At 38.9% G+C, this 19,210-nt stretch overlaps 1 protein-coding gene across 6 annotated transcripts in view; it reads right to left on the reverse strand.

The window, feature by feature from the left end:
* Window positions 1–8,145: 8,145 nt before the first annotated feature.
* The window catches only part of LOC124622253 (mediator of RNA polymerase II transcription subunit 25), a 156,257-nt gene continuing 145,192 nt past the window's right edge, over window positions 8,146–19,210 (reverse strand). For all 6 annotated transcript variants that reach the window (XM_047147912.1, XM_047147913.1, XM_047147916.1 and 3 more), the window contains one exon: window positions 8,146–8,443. The gene's annotated coding sequence lies outside the window, so the exon portion shown is untranslated. The remainder of the gene's footprint in view (window positions 8,444–19,210) is intronic.

Raw genomic sequence — 19,210 nt, forward strand, 5'->3', positions numbered from 1 at the left:
GAAGTGCAAAAACACCCACAGCTCTACAACCCATGGGACTCAGAGCAGAAAAACAGAAATAAAAGGAGATAGTCCAGCGGTCATTCTGGGAAAAAAGTAGGATGGAATGGATGACAATCAGGAATCAGATCTTGGTGAGTACTGACAGAAACAGTGTACGCTGAAATGTATTCATGAATAAAATATCAACAAGCTAATTTTTAAATTAAAAAAATAATATTCTTCATTCAAGGATGTTAGCATAAAGACCTTGCCATCGTACAGATCCTTGAGGAGAACAAAAGTAATCAGCAAAACTATCTCTGATATTGCAAGGGAAGATCACAAAATAACTCACAATAACGGTTAATTTGTAACAAAACAAAAATCACAAATGAACTTACGTCTTCTACATACTTTCTACATAGTCACCTATGTTCTCCACACATTTCTTCCAACGGAGAACCGGCTTCATTGTACCCTGTTCGTATAAGTCCATTTGCATGGAGTATAGCCATCTGAGGGCTGCTAATTCCAGTTCTGCATCTGTCGTAAAGCATTTCTTCATGGACCAAACAGATGAAAGTCCGATTGTGCAAGGGATGGACTGTATAGTGAATGCTGGAGCACCTCCTACCCAAATTTGGCGATTTTCTGACGAAGTGGTGCAGCAACATAGAGGTGAATATAGTTATGAAGAGGTCTGACATTGTCAGTATTAATGTTGTGGCATCTGTCACGAAGATCACGACGCATCTTAACCAGAGTTTTAATTTAGGCTGCAGCAATCATAGTGGTCCTGTATTCAGCAAAATCCACCAATGACACACCATGTATATCCCAGAACACTTGTCACAAGCATTTTCCTAGCAGACTGAGTCACTTTCAATTTTTTTTTTTTTTTTCATACAGGGGAACCAGTTTGTTTCCACTCTACAACGGCCTCCTTGGTTTCAGGCGTGTTGCGGGCACAACTCATCACCAGTGACGCTTCCTTTCAGAAAGTCGCGCCCATATATAGTGCAACACGTTAAGTGATTCAAGCTTGTCATCTTTTGCTGGCACTTGTGGTTGTCTGTCAGATTCTTAGGAACCCAGCGAGCAGTAACTTTACGAAATTTCAATGTGTCGTGAATAATGTCATACACCACGCCATAGGAAGTGTTAAATTTGCTGTGATAAGGTTCTCAGCTGCACACCCCATTCGCTCAAAATTGTTGCCCCAATGGCTTCGACATTCTATGGGGATGCAGCTGTTACTGGCCGCCTGGAGCGAGGCGAATCGCTGAAGTTCACACGGCTCTCTTGGAAGAATGCATACCACCTGCAGACATTGCTATTCTCCACATAGTCGCCCCCATATGCCCCACACATGTCCCTGCGAATTTCACTCGGTTTACGCCCTTTGGCCCATAAATATCGAACTACACTTCACTCCTCTTCATATGTTGACAACAGTAATGTGCGCACCATGTTCATTTCGAAGTTCAAGCTTCTTTTGCTAGAGCTGCACATAAAAACAGAATACCACCTACAGTGCAAACTTCAAACTAATATCATCGTGCAAGGTGCACAAAACGAAGTAAAGAACCATTTGTCACACTTTTTGACTTGTAATTATGAATTTTGTAAATTGTTTCAGTTCAAAGAATTTTAACATTGGCAAAAACTATTTTAATTAATACTTATGAATAAACTGACGCAAATAACAAAAAAAAAAAAAAAAATGTACCTTAAAATTACAACAAGTTTTTCTTCTGCACTGATACATCACTCATGGTTGTACTCCTTTTGTCTTGCCTTAACTTATCTCCTAATATAAGTCATAGGATCGTATTGCCTCACGTGTTCCAACATTTCTACGGAATCCAAACGAATCTTCCCCGAGGTCGGCTTCTATCAGTTTTTCCATTTGTCTGTAAAGAAATCATGTTAATATTTTGCAGGCATGACTTATTAAACTGATAGTTCAGTAATTTTCACACCTGCTTCCTTTGGGATTGAAATTATTATATTCTTCTTGAAGTCTGAGGGTATTTCGCCTGTCTCATATATCTTGCTCACCAGATGGTAGAGTTTTGTCAGGGCTGGCTCTCCCAAGGCTATCAGTAGTTCTAACAGAATGTTGTCTACTCCCGGGGGCTTGTTTCGACTCAGGTCTTTCAGTGCTCTGTCAAACTCGTCACGCTGTATCATATATCCCATTTCATCTTCATCTACGTCCTCTTCCATTTCCATAATATTGCACTCCAGTACATCACACTTGTATAAATCCTCTATTTACTCCTTCCATCTTTCTGCTTTCCCTTCTTTGCTTAGAATTGGTTTTCCATCCAAATTCTTGATATTCATACAAGTGGTTCTCTTTTCTCCAAAGGTCTCTCTAATTTTCCTGAAGGCAATATCTTTCTAACCCCTAGTGATATATGCCTAAGTTCCTTACATTTGTCCGCTAGGCATTCCTGCTTAGCCATTTTGTACTTCCTGTTGATCTCATATTTGAGACGTTCCTATTCCTTTTCGCCTGCTTCATTTACTGCATTTTTATATTTTCTCCTTTCATCAATTACATTCAATATCTCTTCTGTTACCCAAGGATTTCTACTAGCCCTCATCTTTTTACCTACTTGATCCTCTGCTGCCTTCCCTATTTCATCTCTCAAAGCTACCCATTCTTCATCGACTGCATTTCTTTCCCCCGTTCTTGTCAATCGTTTGCTAATGCTCTCACTGAAACTCTCTATAACCTCTGGTTCTTTTAGTGTATCCAGGTACCATCTCCTTAAATTCTTACCTTTTTGCAGTTTGTTCAGTTTTAGTCTACAGTGCATAACCAATAAACTGTAGTCAGAGTCCACATCTGCCCCTGGAAATTTCTTACGATTTAAAACCTGGTTCTTAAACCTCTGTCTTACCACTATCTATCTGAATCCTAGCAGTGTCTCTAGGCCTCTTCCACATATACAAATCTTCTTTCATGATTCTTAAACCATGTGTTAGCTATGATTAAGTTATACCCTCCGCCAAATTCTACCAGGGGGCTTCCTCTTTCATTCCTTACCCTCAGTCCACATTCACCTACTACTTCTCCTTCTCTTCCTTTTCCTGCTATCAAATTCCAGTCTCCCATGACTATTAAATTTTTGTCTCCTCTCACTAACTGAATGACTTCTTTTATCTCATCATACATTTCTTCAATCACTTCATCATCTGTGGTGCTAGTTGGCACATAAACGTTTACTCCAGTGGTAGGCATGGGCTTCATGTCTATCTTGGCTACAATATTGTGTTTGCCATGCTGTTCATAGTAGCTTACCCGCACTCCTATTTTTTTATTCATTCTTAAGCCTACTCCTGCGTTACCCCTATTTGATTTTGTATTCATAACCCTGTATTCACCTGAACAGAAGTCTTGTTCCTCCTGCCACCGAACTTCACATATTCCCACTATATCTAACTTTAAACTCCCCATTTCCCTATTAAAATCTTCTAACCTAACTGCCCGATTAAGGGATCTGACATTACATGCTCCCATTCATAAACAGCAGTTTTCTTTCTCCTGATAACAATGTCCTCCTGAGCAGTCCCCATCCAGAGATCCAAATGGCGGACTATTTTACCTCTGGAATGTTTTACCCAAGAGGACGCCATCATGATTTAACCATATAGTACAGCTGCATGCCCTCAGGAAAAATTACAGCTATAGTTTCCCCTTGCTTTCAGCCGTTCACAGTTCCAGCACAGCAAGGCCATCGTCGTTAATGTTACAAGGCCAGATCAGTCAACCATCCAAACTGTTGCTCTTGCAACTACTGGAAATGCTGTTGTCCCTCTTCAGGAACCACACGTTTGTCTGGCCTCTCAACAGATAGTCCTCCGCTGTGGATGCACATACAGTATGGCTATTTGTACCACTGACGCATGCAAGTCTCCACACCAAGGGCAAGGTCCATGGTTCATGGGTGATGAGACTTCATATACTTGGAGAAATACAAGTTAAGTAAATTTTCTGTTTACTGTGTTATCTTGTTCATTAATCATTTCTGTTCTTGTTGTGTAGGTACATGGTGAAAGACCCCAGGATATGGTAAGGTTAAAATTTATTAAAAAATGAAACAGCAATAACGACAGAATCAAAGACCGACTATAAGCGTCAGCAAAGACATTAGTTATGAATGCACAGTAAAGCATAGAAAAATGACCATAAAACATCATTCACTTTTTGGTACATGATTTTGTTTCACTCTCTCGTAGGTAGAAGTTTGGTTAAGATGTATTGCTTGGAGTACAAAGAGCTACAAGTCTTTCATATCATATGTGTTTCTGAATAAGAGAAGACTTAATAACAGTATTAAATATTTTTATTAAAGTTAAATAGAATCAAGTTAAGAATATTGAGAGGCACTGGTGTTCCCTGGAGTTGGCTGCCTGCATCTACAATTGAAATGGAGTAAAAGAAGTCCACGGTCATATTTTTGTAAAATTGACAGATGGAGAAGCTTTCAGAAGATGACAAATAGAATTAAAATATATGCAGTGACGGACACAGAAAAAGAAATGACGCAAGGTAAAGTGAATGAACAATAGCACAATTTCGTACATGTAGAACATTTCATAATAATACAGTGCACCAATATTCTCTTTTCATTGCAAGCAAGAGGACAATTACCAATCAATTCATTTAATTTTTCCTTTTTTATATATATATATATATATTTTTTTTTTTTTTTTTTAATGCAACTGGTGATCTAAGTGCCACGACTTCAGGACATCGGTTGTAAGTAGGGTTTGTTAACTATTGTTATAGTAAGAAATTTCTATGACTTGGTTATTAGCCATAAAAACTAATTGTCTGTTTTTTTTGTTTTCATGAATCACAATGAGGAGCAAGTAAAGCAAAAGAGCAAAAATTGAGGAGAAACTTTGGAAAGAAAAAAGAGTAGGTCCCAGGTTACATAAAATTTTCCATAGTAAGCTGTTTTGTTCAGTGCAGCTAATGTAGGACGGCTCCGCAAGTTGCTTGCATGGTTACACTTAGTAGCACCTCTTTTGATGTAGATAGAAACCTTTTCCTCATTATTCCCTTCATTGAATTTTACTGTGGAAAATTTACAGGAATTTTTCGTGTGATATGCGTTGTCAGTAAAACATAAAGAATTGCAACACAATAGTTTGTGTACCATAATAAGACATAAAACAGGCTTTGTCATCGCGTAAATTACAATTATCAAGTGTAATAATTAGCATGTGAAATTTTAGCATTTTTGTGAAGTTTTTATTTTTGCATATTCAAACAACAAGGCAGAAAAATATATGTCCATTGTTGATAGCAATAGCGAAAACGCAATCAGCCAAGAACTGCGCGATCGAACAATTGAAGTTCAGGCACTATGCATGCCTACTGCAGAAAGTTTTAAGTACGTCAGAGAGGAGTCTTGCAGTTGTGATAAGTGATAGCGACACTCCACAGCATAATAACCTTGATGACACAATGTTTACAATTGACGAAACAATTTCACGCATCTCCCAAACTAATATACTGCTCATGAATGAAACATTGGGGAGCGATACAAATATGAATCTTGACAACACGTTACAACACCACTTGTTCACAACACAAACTTAACTTGGAAGGTACAGCTGACAGCAATCACAGTAGTACAACTGACACATTGCTATGACAGTTATTATCTAACATAAACACAAAATTAGATAATATGAACACCAGTTTCATTGATATGAAACAAAATATGAATACCAAAATTGATAATTTGACACAGAATCTGAAAACCATCACACAAGATCTAAATACAACGAAACATGAACAAAAACAAGTATTCAAGGATTTACAAGATACGGTCGCACAGAAGTTCTATGACTTAGCCAAAAGCTTTCGCACTGAAATTGAAGAGAAATTTAATGATATGAAAAAACAAGTCAAGCATGAAGTACTTTCTGAGGTTAACAGTAACATTGTGGAGTTAAAACAGAAGGTAGCTTTTTTTTAACGACCATCATGATCTAGTAGAGCAACAGATAAAGAAAATCAAAGATGCAAACACAAACATTGAAGCCACACAGAACCAGCTGTGTTCGGCAGTAAAACAGGTAACCACTGCCATTAACAAAAATGGTAGATGTTAATAAAAATACAAAGTACGTGGTATACATTCCCTTGGTTGGCAGTGGCAGCACAATGAAATTTGCTGTCTGATTACCACGTCCTCTCCCATATTTACCTCAGTTCTCAGTCAAGCTGGTATCGCTGTTCCCCCTCCAGACCTGCCATAGTGCTGTGCTTGAGCAATTGTGAAACACAGGCTGCAATATCTTTTAAGATGCAGGTCATCTGAACAACACCAACTGATACATAAATAAAACATCACAATCACAATTCAATCCAGTTCTCAAACATTTGCTTCTCCTGCAACTTAGTGACATCTGTCAGTACTATCTTCATGAAGGGTCTTTCCGCTGTAATTTATTCTCACATTAACAATTAGAGTCTGTTTAATATTATTTATTTCATTTTTAGATGTTTAATTTTGGATTAATTTTCTTTCTTGCTTCATCTGAATGTCACCATCTTGTTCTAATGCTGATTAGAAAGAGGTAACATTTTTACTCGATATTCTAATATGTGAACAGTGACTGAATTTATCATTTGCAACCAATATGGTAAATCATTACAGCCTCTCATAAACAAATTAAATATTGAATTGCGTTCAGTATGAAGTAATGGTTTTTAAGGACAACGTTTTTGCCTTTCATTAATAAGTTTACTTAAAAAGCACCATAAGTGTTTCTATACACAAATGTATGAGAACTTTTATTGCAAACCTGTTCAAATACAACAAGAGTTCAAGAGGATGCCAGAATTTAATGCTGTGTTCTGCTATGTTTACCAAAATTGTCAAATTTTAAGCATAGCAATAGAGTGTAGTGGTGGTTAGTTTATAGTGTCTCATGTATCCCTTGCACTAGTGCCACACAAGTCAAATGTCACTCGATTGTTTAAGCACCATTGATACTGTATGGAGCGTTTCAGCATACTGGGAAATCTCAAGCATGTTCGAGTGCAAGTATAATTTGTCTGACCCACCCTTCCATATTTTCCAAAATAAATCTGCATGTGACTTCAATAGCCAGACTTCTTCTGTAAATGTAGAACGGCACTTACATCAATCTACTAACGTAAAAGCGTTGACTACAGTTGCAATAATTTAATCTGTGAATATAAGACAACCCTATATTTTTTGACTGATTATTCAACCATAATTTAATTATAATCAAGTAAATACAGTAGTATCATCCATTCTGTCCATATGGCATTTCCCTTTCTTTCATTTTCTTCTGTATTTGTTTCTATTTTAATAACATTTCATTCTTTTCATATCTCATGATTACCTAGCATTTCCAAACTGGAACATCTTTCATTTTTCTTAGAAATCTCAGGTTTCCTGTCTGGATATTGTTCATGCCCTCTGTAATGTGAACTGAATCCCTATCTTGTAAGTTATAACCTGTACTTCTATTATTTTATGTATTTTTTCTTGTATCTTTCTTCACATTGTATAAATGTACCTTCCAACAATACACATTGTATTGTTAGGCTAAATACTTTTCAAGCTTTATGTGTAATGGTTAACATGACTACATTTACTCTCACATACCTCAACATTTCTGAGCCCTCTTTTGAGAATCCATTATGTGTCAAAATTATGACTCTTAGTTTTGTTACAGTATTTTTCACATCAGAGAGACAGAGAGACAGAACTGTTAACATTGGGAGAGATGATATCATTATGTCATGAAAAGTAAACTAAAATGAAGAGTCAAAAACAACATGAAATGTATTCACAGTTGCAAATGTGAACAACCAACATATTTACAATGGAATGACGACAACAAAAATTTGTGCCGGGTTGGGACTCAAACCCGGGATGTCTTGCTTTGCACGAGTGGTGGCCTTAACCGCTTTGCTATCTATGCACAACCCATGGCCGGACCCAAACTTCCATATGTCATGGTTCCTGCATCCTGTATGTCCAAAGGAACAACACAGCATCATTCGTCTTAATGACACAGGCACTGCAATATGGTTTCACAAATCACACTGTAATTTGAAAATGGATAACAAAACAGATTTGAAGAAAAAGCAAAGGATATGTAAAAAAATTACTTTATTTTCTCCATCGCTCGAACTTCTGACACATTGTTTAAAAAGTATGTTAATGCTTAGGGATTATTTCATTCAGCAAAGTATGCAGAATGCTGAATATTGAAAATATGATTCTTCAGACGCACTGAACTCTTTGCCTGAACTCTCAACGGATCTTGGAACTAGGCAAAGCAGTGAAGTTGCTCACAATGAACAAGCAACATTTTGCCACTTGTGAAATACATGATGATACAGTATTCACTGGAACGCTTCAAACACATGTTGCCAGGAACTCCTGTTATTCTGTAACAGAAATTCAAGATACTATTTGTTTTTTAAACAAACACATATAAAAAAGCACAAAAAGTAGTAATCCTGGTGCATGAGATGTATGACACAAGTATCCTTAATATTTGTTTAGTTGTGTATTTTCTCTACAGGGCCTGTCCAAGGTTGATGTCACTAATTTAAGCACTAACAGTTGTTATGTACTTTGACATCTGGACAGTTATCATAACAACATGATATTCATTAGTCAAGACACTAAAACTAATCAAGATGACTTTCATTACTAACACATAATATGATTTATTTGCAACTCCAAAAAGCACTCATAGCAATACCCTGACTTTGACATGAGATAAAAATGATTACTTTCTAGATGTCTTAAGTTTATTTAACAATGTCGATTGATATTGTAAAAGAGCTGCACGTATAGAGCACATTAACCTCTTCATATGCTAATTTCAAACCATACTGCATATTGCAAATTTCTATGACCATCCTGATTGTGTGTATCACAGTATTCTTCTAGATAAATTGGCGTTTTATGGGGTTTATGGTACAGCCAACCAATGGATAATGTCATATCCAACCAAAAGCATACAGAAGGTTGTTCTTAGTAATTGAACCAAGGTAGTCATTGAACATAATTATGCATAATTATGACTGAGGAAATATCACTTATGGGGTTCCTCAATCCTAGTCTAATATTGTTCCTCATGTATGTAAACAATCTCCCATCTAATATGAGGGTCGTCCACAAAGTAAGTTCCGTTTCTATTTATATCTGCGGCAGCACTACAATTGCAGTTCCGAGCATGCACAGCAGTTACTCTGACTCAAGGAGAAGACATGTACGCCATTTTCAGGTCGCTGCTGCCGACGTGAGCTTTTTAGTGCTTCTTTATAATGTCAGCCGTAATTTAAAATGCCGCCGCATGTGAAATCAGATCTCTGATTTGTTTTCTAAATGCAAAGAAAGTCAAACCAAAAGAAATTCATCGGCAAATCTGTGACATTTACGGACAAAATGCCATGAGTGATTCAATGGTTAGAAGATGGGTCAGATTGTTCAATGAAGGACGTGATTAAGTGCACAATGAACAACAAAGTGGACGACCATCTGTGGTTACTTGATGAACAGGTTCACACAATTGAAGAGAAGATTAAGCACAACAGTAAGTTTACACTTAGTGCCCTTGCTATGGAAGTTCCGCAAATCTCACAATCACTAATTCATGAAATTGTTACTGAAAAACTGAAATTTCAAAAAAATTTGCTCACATTTGGTACACAAAATTCTTACTGAACAACACAAAAAACAATGGATGGGCAGTGCACTTCAGTTTTTGACACGCTACAATGAAGAAAGTGATGGCTTTCTTTCTCGGATAGTCATGGGGGATGAAACCTGCGTATTGTACAACACCCCTGAAACAAAACGGCACTTAATGGAATGGAGGCACACTACATCCCCAACGAAGGTTAAGGCTAAGCAAATCTTGACACCTCGGAAAGTCATGTGCACAGTTTTTCAGGACAGAAAAGGCATTTTGCTGACTGATTTCTTACCACAAGGCCAAACAATCAATGCACATGGTTACTGAGAGACCATTAAGAAATTGTGCCCCACAATTCAGAACAAGCGCCGAGGATTAGTCAAAAGATGTTGTTTTTTTCCACGATAATGCCCGAACTCACACGGCAAATGTGACCAAACAACTCTTACGGGAATTTCACTGGAACGCATCTGATCATCCTCCGTACAGCCCAGACCTCGCTCCTAGCAACTTTCAACTCTTCTTACACCTAAAATCTGTCCTTGGTGCTCAACACTTCAACAATGACAACGAGCTGAAAGAACATGTTACCACATGGTTGAATACACAGGCAGCAACCTTCTATGAAGAAGGCATACAAAAATTTGTGCCACACTATGACAAGTGCCTAAAAAATTTCGGAAGCTACGTACAAAAGTAGTTTAACAGTTGTAGATTTTTGTACAATTAATAGTTTTACTGTATCTGTACATGTTTGTTTTATACAACCAAATGGAACTTACTTTGTGGACATACCTCGTATACAACAAGCAGAATTACTTCTTTTTACAGAAGAAACTAGTATTGTAATCAGGCCTTACATACATACAGAAACAGAAGAAATGGTAATTAATATTCTGGAAAGTATCGTTGACATGTTTTCAGCAAATGATCTCACCTTCAATTTTAAAAAGACACAACATACTCCGTTCTGCACATCTAAGAGTGATATACACATATTAAAAAAGTTTTCCATCAACCCGGTTCCCAGAACTCCTGAAGACATACGCTGACTGTTCTGAGATGTCATAAACCTACCCAAAGATGTAAACAATCATGCATGAGCAGCACCTATTAGACGGAAGGGGTCCGACACCCAATCAGTTTCAGTCATTCCACCAGGAAGAAGGTACACGGCTCGTGTCATCTGTAGTTCAACCATGCGTCTCGGAGTGAACCAAAGTGATGTTGTTTGGACATGGAGAAGATCCAGAGAGACTGGAACTGTCAGTGACATGCTTCGCTCAGGCCGCCCAAGGGCTACTACTGCAGTGGATGACTGCTACCTACGGATTATGGCTCAGAGGAAACCTGACAGCAATGCTACCATGTTGAATAATGCTTTTCGTGTAGCCACATGATGCTGTTTTACAACTCAAACTGTGTGTAAATAGGCTGCATGATGCGCAACTTCACTCCCAACGTCCATGGTGAGGTCCATTTTTGCAACCATGACACAATGCAGCGCAGTACAGATGGGCCTAATAACATGCTGAATGGACTGCTCAGGATTGGCATCACGTTCTCTTCACCAATGAGTTTCGCTTATGCCTTCTACCAGACAATCATCGGAGATGTGTTTGGAGGCAACACGGTCAGGCTGAACACCTTAGACACACTGTCCAGTGAGTGCAGCAAGATGGAGGTTCCCTGCTGTTTTGGGGTGGCATTATGTGGGGCCGATGTACGTTTGTTGGTGGTCCAGAAGGCTCCGTAATGGCTGTACGATACGTGAATGCCATCCTCCGACCAATAGCGCAACCATATTGGCAGCATATTAGCGGGGCATTCGTCTTCTTGGAAGACAATTCACACTCCCACCACCCACATCTCGTGAATGAATTCCTTCAGGATAACGACATCGCTCGACAAGAGTGACCAGCATGTTCTTCAGACATTAACCCTATCGAACATGCCTGGGATAGATTGAAAAGGGCTGTTTATGGATGATGTGATCCATCAACCTCTCTGAGGGATCTATGCCGAATCACTGTCGAGGAGTGGGGACCAGCAGTGCCTTGATGAACTTGTGGATAGCATGCCACGACGAATACAGACATGCATCAATGCAAGAGGACGTGCTACTAGGTATTAGGGGTACTGGTGTGTAAAGCAGTCTGGACCACCACCTCTGAAGGTCTTGCTGTATGTTGGTACAACATGCAATGTGTGGTTTTCATAAGCAATAAAAAGGGCAGAAATGATGTTTATGTTGATCTCTATTCCAATTTTCTGTACGGGTTCCGAAACTCTCAAAACTGAGGTGATGCAAAACTTTTTTTCATGTGTGTATGAATGGTAAGTGTACTGTTTCTCAGTTAGTTTTTGATTACTTTAGTCAGAATATTTTTCATGATTTTATATTGTTTCTAAACAGTAGGAAATGGATAGGGACTGTGCTTGTTGCTTGCAGGCACAATGTGAGTTGGCTGGTGTCTGGAAATAGCTGGAAGGCATGTTGGCCTTGGTAGATATGCTTGAGACTGCACCTAAAGCTGCTTATTGCTGAGCCGCGACACCTCTGATGCCACTGGAAATCTTGTTGTCACTGTGTCTTTCATCATGCAACAACAGACTGTTTTGTCCTCATTCGAGGAGGAGGGGCAGATAACTGTGTGTTCACATATCTATGGGTAAAATGTGATTGATGGAATTGGCCCCACAGCTGCCCTCTTACATCTTATCAACAAATATGTGACACTCTCCTGTGTCGATGCCACATGTGAGCTAGTATGGGATGCCTTGTCCAATGGACTAGGGATCAATTTTCTTTCCAAGACCAGACAAGCACAGAGGGTAGATATGTTGGTCACTGGAAGCTGCTGCAGTGTTAAGTGTGTAACTGAGTTCTTCAGGGAAACAGTGAGCAGATCAGGAAAGGCCAGTGTGAACTTGGTACGCTTTACCACAAGTCTCGCATGAGACATGGAGGAGGCTCTGCTGGCAGCTAATGAACACTGATTGCAGACAGTAGCTAATGTTGGCACAGATGACTCTTTACTGTTTAGTTTAGACAGCCAGCTGAACTGGTGAAGATAGCTAACTTGGTCGCAGGGATGAAGCATTCTCACTATTTGCAGCAACACACCTAGAATTTATTGCAGTTGTTTGGTTGTAGAAGAGTGCAAGGTTTAAAGTAGAGGTACAGATGCTTCTAAGTCTATCTCAGATTTGAATTATCTACATCACTGGAGAAAGAATGCCCACATTACACTTGGAGGTGATCCTTCATCGTTACAGATCAGAAGGAGAAATTATTAATGTGGTATTAGTAAACAGCAGGAGTGTCCATATTGCGGCCTCATTTATCAAATGTAATAATGCCCACACAGTATTAGAAACATAAAGTTGGTTGACTTGTGAAGTTAATAGAAGAGAAATCTTAAATTCAGATTGTAATGTATATCACAAGGATAGGCTAGACACAAATATTTAGAACATATTTATTGCTGGAAAAAAACTCAATGATGTCTAGTGAATTTATTACAAAATCTGAATGTGAAATGATTGGAGTGAAGGTAAGCATCAAAAGTGAGTCAAACATAGAAATCGCTGCTTTTACAGAGCACCTGTTTAATCAGAAATAATGGCAGAACTCTCCAAAAAATAAAGGTCTGCAACACATTTTAAGAAAGGTAGGGAATTATTATTGCTTAGAAAGGGTGACAGGAAATGAATTGCAGAGTATCTGAGTAGTAACCATCAAGTATTCAGCTCTGAGAGCATAGATGTGGAGCACAAATGGATAAAACTCAAAAACATTGTACAATATGCCTTAAACAAATATGTGTGGAGTAGTGTTGTGAAGGATGGGAAAGATGTGCTGCAGTTCAATAGGCATATTGAAAGGTGCTACGAAAGCAAACAGGGTTTTGGCATAGATGCAGGCAAAATCATGGCCTAGTTTAAAAACATAAGTTGAACAAAGAAAAACTGAGCATAAGGAGAACACTGTGGGAAGTATCCACTGAATTCAAAAGTAAATTTTGCCTACCAATCTGACTGTAAGTACCAAAAAGTTTTGCAATGTTCAGTCAGTAAGTGAATTAAATCATCTACGTAATTGCACCAGTGATCATACTGTCACTGAAATGCAAGATAACATGATGAGGCCCAAAATATTTCCTTCACTTCGCTCAAATTGTTTCATTACAGAAAAGTGCAATTCCTCCTTTCAATCACAGCACAATCACCAAAATGACAGATATTACAACAAGAGAACACAGAATAGAAAATCAACTTAACTTATTCAACAGTGGAAAGGTGCCTGGAACAGAAGAGTTAGCTGTGAGATTCTACAGAGATTATGTGAAAACTTATTCCCCTTCTAGGAACAGTTTATCATAGGTCACTGGAATAACAAAGAGCACCATGCAAATAGAAAAGATATGCAAGTCATTCCAGGTTTTTAAAACAGCCATCAAACAGATGCATGTATTTAATAGGCCTATCTCATTGGCATCAATCTGTTGTAGAATTATGGAATATGTCGTATGGCTATATAAAACGTTTTTGGAGAATGAAAATCTCCTCTGCATAAATAAACATGGAATTTTCAAAAAGAGATTTTGCAAAGCGCAGACTTCTCAATTCCTCCACGAGGTTTAGAGCACCATAGACAATGCGTCCCAGGTTGATGTTCAGCTCCTTGATTCTCGGAAGGCATTCAGTACAATTTCACACTTGAGACATGGAGTAAACGAAATTTGAGCTTGCTGAATGACAGACGTGATTTCTAATTGTATTCTGTACCGTGCACACAGAACATGATAAGCTGTTACACTAGACAAAATTGACAGATGGAAGAGTGATTTCATGATCTGTTACTTTTTATATTTCACACAAACAATCTAGTATACAGGGTGTTACAAAAAGGTACGGCCAAACTTTCAGGAAACATTCCTCACACACAAATAAAGAAAAGATGTCATGTGGACATGTGTCCGGAAACGCTTAATTTCCATGTTAGAGCTCATTTTAGTTTCGTCCGTATGTACTGTACTTCCTCGATTCACTGCCAGTTGGCCCAATTGAAGGAAGGTAATGTTGACTTCGGTGCTTGTGTTGACATGTGACTCATTGCTCTACAGTACTAGCATCAAGCACATCAGTACGTAGCATCAACAGGTTAGTGTTCATCACGAACGTGGTTTTGCAGTCAGTGCAATGTTTACAAATGTAGAGTTGGCAGATGCCCATTTGATGTATGGATTAGCACGGGGGAATAGCCGTGGCGCCGTACGTTTGTATCGAGACAGATTTCCAGAACGAAGGTGTCACGAAAGGAAGACGTTCGAAGCAATTGATTGGCGTCTTAGGGAGCACGGAACATTCCAGCCTATGACTCGCTACTGGGGAAGACCTAGAATGACGAGGACACCTGCAATGGATGAGGCAATTCTTCGTGCAGTTGACAATAACCCTAATGTCAGCATCAGAGAAGTTGCTGCTGTACAAGGTAACGTTGACCACGTCACTGTACGGTGAGTGCTACGCGAGAACCAGTTGTTTCCGTACCATGTACAGCGTGTGCAGGCACTATCAGCAGCTGATTGGCCTCCACGGGTACACTTCTGCGAATGGTTCATCCAACAATATGTCAATCCTCATTTCAGTGCAAATGATCTCTTTACGGATGAGGCTTCATTCCAACGTGATCAAATTGTAAATTTTCACAATCAACATGTGTGGGCTGATGAGAATCCGCACACAATTGTGCAATCACGTCATCAACACAGATTTTCTGTGAACGTTAGGGCAGGCATTGTTGGTGATGTCTTGACTGGGACCCATGGTCTTCCACCTACGCTCAATGGAGCACGTTATCACGATTTCATACGGGATACTCTACCTGTACTGCTAGAACATGTGCCTTTACAAGTACGACACAACATGTGGTTCATGCACGATGGAGCTCCTGCACATTTCAGTCGGAGTGTTCGTATGCTTCTCAACAACAGATTCGGTGACCAATGGATTGGTAGAGGTGACCAATTCCATGGCCTCCACGCTCTCCTGACCGCAACCCTCTTGACTTTCATTTATGAGGGCATTTGAAAGCTCTTGTCTATGCAACCCCGGTACCAAATGTAGAGACTCTTCATGCTCGTATTGTGGACGGCTGTGATACAATACGCCATTCTCCAGGGCTGCATCAGCGCATCAGGGATTCCGTGCAACGGAGGGTGGATGCATGTATCCTCGCTAACGGAGGACTTTTTGAACATTTCCTGTAACAAAGTGTTTGAAGTCATGCTGGTATGTTCTGTTGCTGTGTGTTTCCATTCCATGATTAATGTGATTTGAAGAGAAGTAATAAAATGAGCTCTAACATGGAAAGTAAGCGTTTCCGGACACATGTCCACATAACATGTTTTCTTTCTTTGTGTGTGAGGAATGTTTCCTGAAAGTTTGGCCGTACCTTTTTGTAACACCCTGTATAACACTGCAAGCTCCATTATACTTTTTGCTGGCAATGCAGTTGTGTTGCTACACCAGATGACTGCAGGACCTGCAGAGGATCGCTGATTGATGCAGGCACTTGAAGTTGATGCTCAATGAAAATTAGTGTATCGTACTCTGCATAAAAGGCAAAGAGATTCATTACTGTTTGATTAGAATAGAGGTGATAAAATCACTGAAAGCAGTTAAAACGACAAAGTACCTATAAGAAATAGTTCAGAGCAACTTAAAGTGGAATGGTAACAAAAACCAATTGTAGGAAAAAGCAGCTCAACAAACTCCAGCGGCAGATGCTACAAGAGAGGTACTGTGCATCACTGGTAGGTTTAGTATTAAAACTCAAGAGTGTACATTGCAAGACGGTATGTGAAGCATATTACTTCCACTCACTTATATCTTGCGAAATCAGCACAATGAGCAAATCAGAGAAATTGGAATTCATTCAGAAGTTTTTTGAAACATTTTTCCCCATGTACGATTTCCAAATAGAACAGAGAACAGGGGAAAATGATAGCACTCCAGCAGAACCCCATGGCACACACTGTAAAGTGGTGTGCAAGGGATAACTGCTTATAATTACTACGATGTGAGAATTCAAAGTATAAGCCAGACACAGAATTTGAATCTGGATCTACTGCTTTCTCTTTGTGTTCTATCTTTACCTATTAGGAACACTTCGTGGATCAAATTAAATTCTCATCATCACATTTTTTCCCTCCAATTTCTTCAGTTGAATACTCAGAAGTTTTCCAGTAAGTTAGAAATAGCATACCAGGGGGAACAACAGTTGATGGGGGCACTGGGCTTAACACTGCCATGACAAACTGTAGCAATCAAAGAAAACACTTCTTTAACACTGAAAACACATTCAGAGAATATTCGAGGTAAACACACATGACACTGTTAATTTGAGTCATCTGATAATCAGGTAGCTTAAGTGATGATATCAATAAGTCATGAAAAGCAGGCGATGCCTAGCCTGATTACCTTTGTTTCTGTGGAAATATTTTCAAAACAGTGAACAAGCCTGTAATACACTATCACCAAAGTGCACAACACAAAATGCAGAGTAACACAACAACTCTCAGATGATGCAAAAGTACTGTGATGTAGGTACTGTCACTGCAGGAAAGGCATAGCATTCTTGTGCCACAGTTCCATTGCATTCAGTGATCTCATACATGCCAATGTGGTTAACTTTTTGAATCGCAAAAGTAAATTTTAATGTTTATAGCTGCTAAATTATGAAACCAACTTTGTTTTTTTCCCCTTAAATGTAACTATAAACACTTCTTTCTGAGGCACTGGAAAGAGCCTCCAAAAAAGATTGTAACATAACATGTATGGAACTTCATCAAATAATAAGATGATAAAAGTGCAGCATTTCAGTGTCCCACCACCAGAAGAAGAGGCCCCACAAAAGTTTGCCCTCTTGTACCAAATGCAAGCAAACACTTAACTCAACATTTTTATTTGTCTTGATCGTATAGATTTTTAAATATAGAATTATTGGTTTCAGCTTCGCAATAGCCATATTCAGACTCTGTCATTCTGCTGCACTGCACCAATCACAACAAGTAAAAATAACATTTCTCTTATTTTTACATAGTATGACTTGCTGCAGGGCAGCAGAATGAGTGTGTCTGAAGATGGGTATTGGACAGCCTACACCAATAATTCTATTCAAAAATCTGTGCAGCCAAGACAATTAAATAAAAATTATGTACATCACGACTGCTCTCCAGATTGTCATTTTATGCCAAATTCTGTTCACTTTACTCAAGAAAGCTTTGTATTTTTATCGACTGACATATTCAGTGTTCAAGAAAGACAATGTTGCACAAAGAAATTTATCTGCACGTGTTGCAGCACAGGTATTGTTATACTATGTTTCACATCTTCAGCAGACGGCAGTGTTCCCTTGTAGACCTCTTGTTTTAATTTTCCCCACAGATGAACGTTCAGAGGAGTTACAGTTTGGTGGGCACATTGGCGATTTTGTGTTTCCCAGGTGTCCGATCTCTTAATGTTTTGTTGATAAATTCTGTAATTATCTGTGCAGAATGGGCTGGACATCTGTCATATTGGTAGCACATGGATTGTCTTATGTTAAATGCAATGTTTTCTAATAACTGTAGCAGCTTATACAACAATGGAAACTTCAGTTGGAATATCAACAATATTAGAGAAAAGGTTACATTGCTGCTCACCTTGAAGATGCCCCTCGAGTTGCAGATTGATGCAACAAAAAGGCTGATACACATTATAGCTTTCAGCCATTGCCTTCATCAGCAAAGAAAACACACAAACGTTCACACCGCACACACACATCATCGCTACCTCTGGCAGCTCTGACCAGATTCTGATTGGAGTTGCCAGTGGCAGCAGTCATGTGTATGAGGTGTGCTTGCTTGTGTGAATTATGTGTGTGTGTTTTTTCTTTTCTGAAGAAGACTTGGGCTGAAAGCTGTAATGTGTATCAGCCTTTTCATTGTGTCTGTCTGAAACTCAATAGGTCATCTTTATACTGAGTAACAATCTATCCTTTTCCTAATATTGTTGCAGCAGCATATCAGTTACAAACTATAGATAGTTGTGGCTATTTGGAGTCACACCAACAAAACAGGGACAAATGATGTGACCCTTGAAAGCTAATCACCACAAACTGACAGACCAAAGTCACTGGGTTTTTTTTTTTTTTTTTTTTTTTTTTTTTTTTTTTTTTTTTTTCCCCCCCACTCCTCTCAGAACGTGCAGTTATTCAACTGCCGAACAGTGCATATTGCAAAAGCAGATTTGCCGTGGTTTGTAAATGATGGTTATTTGCAGCTAATATCTTGGACATGACTTTGCAGCTTCTGTAGACACCATCTGGAGAACTGTAACTGTACTTGAAAGTCACTGAATGAAGCTGTTGATGAAATACTTGTAGAATATCCTTTCAGCTGATCTTACTTGCACAACCAGGCTGCCTTGAAGTAATGTGTGGATTGAGTGTTACTGCTGC

Source organism: Schistocerca americana, chromosome 7, assembly GCF_021461395.2.
Source record: "Schistocerca americana isolate TAMUIC-IGC-003095 chromosome 7, iqSchAmer2.1, whole genome shotgun sequence".
In the NCBI taxonomy this organism is placed as follows: domain Eukaryota; kingdom Metazoa; phylum Arthropoda; class Insecta; order Orthoptera; family Acrididae; genus Schistocerca; species Schistocerca americana.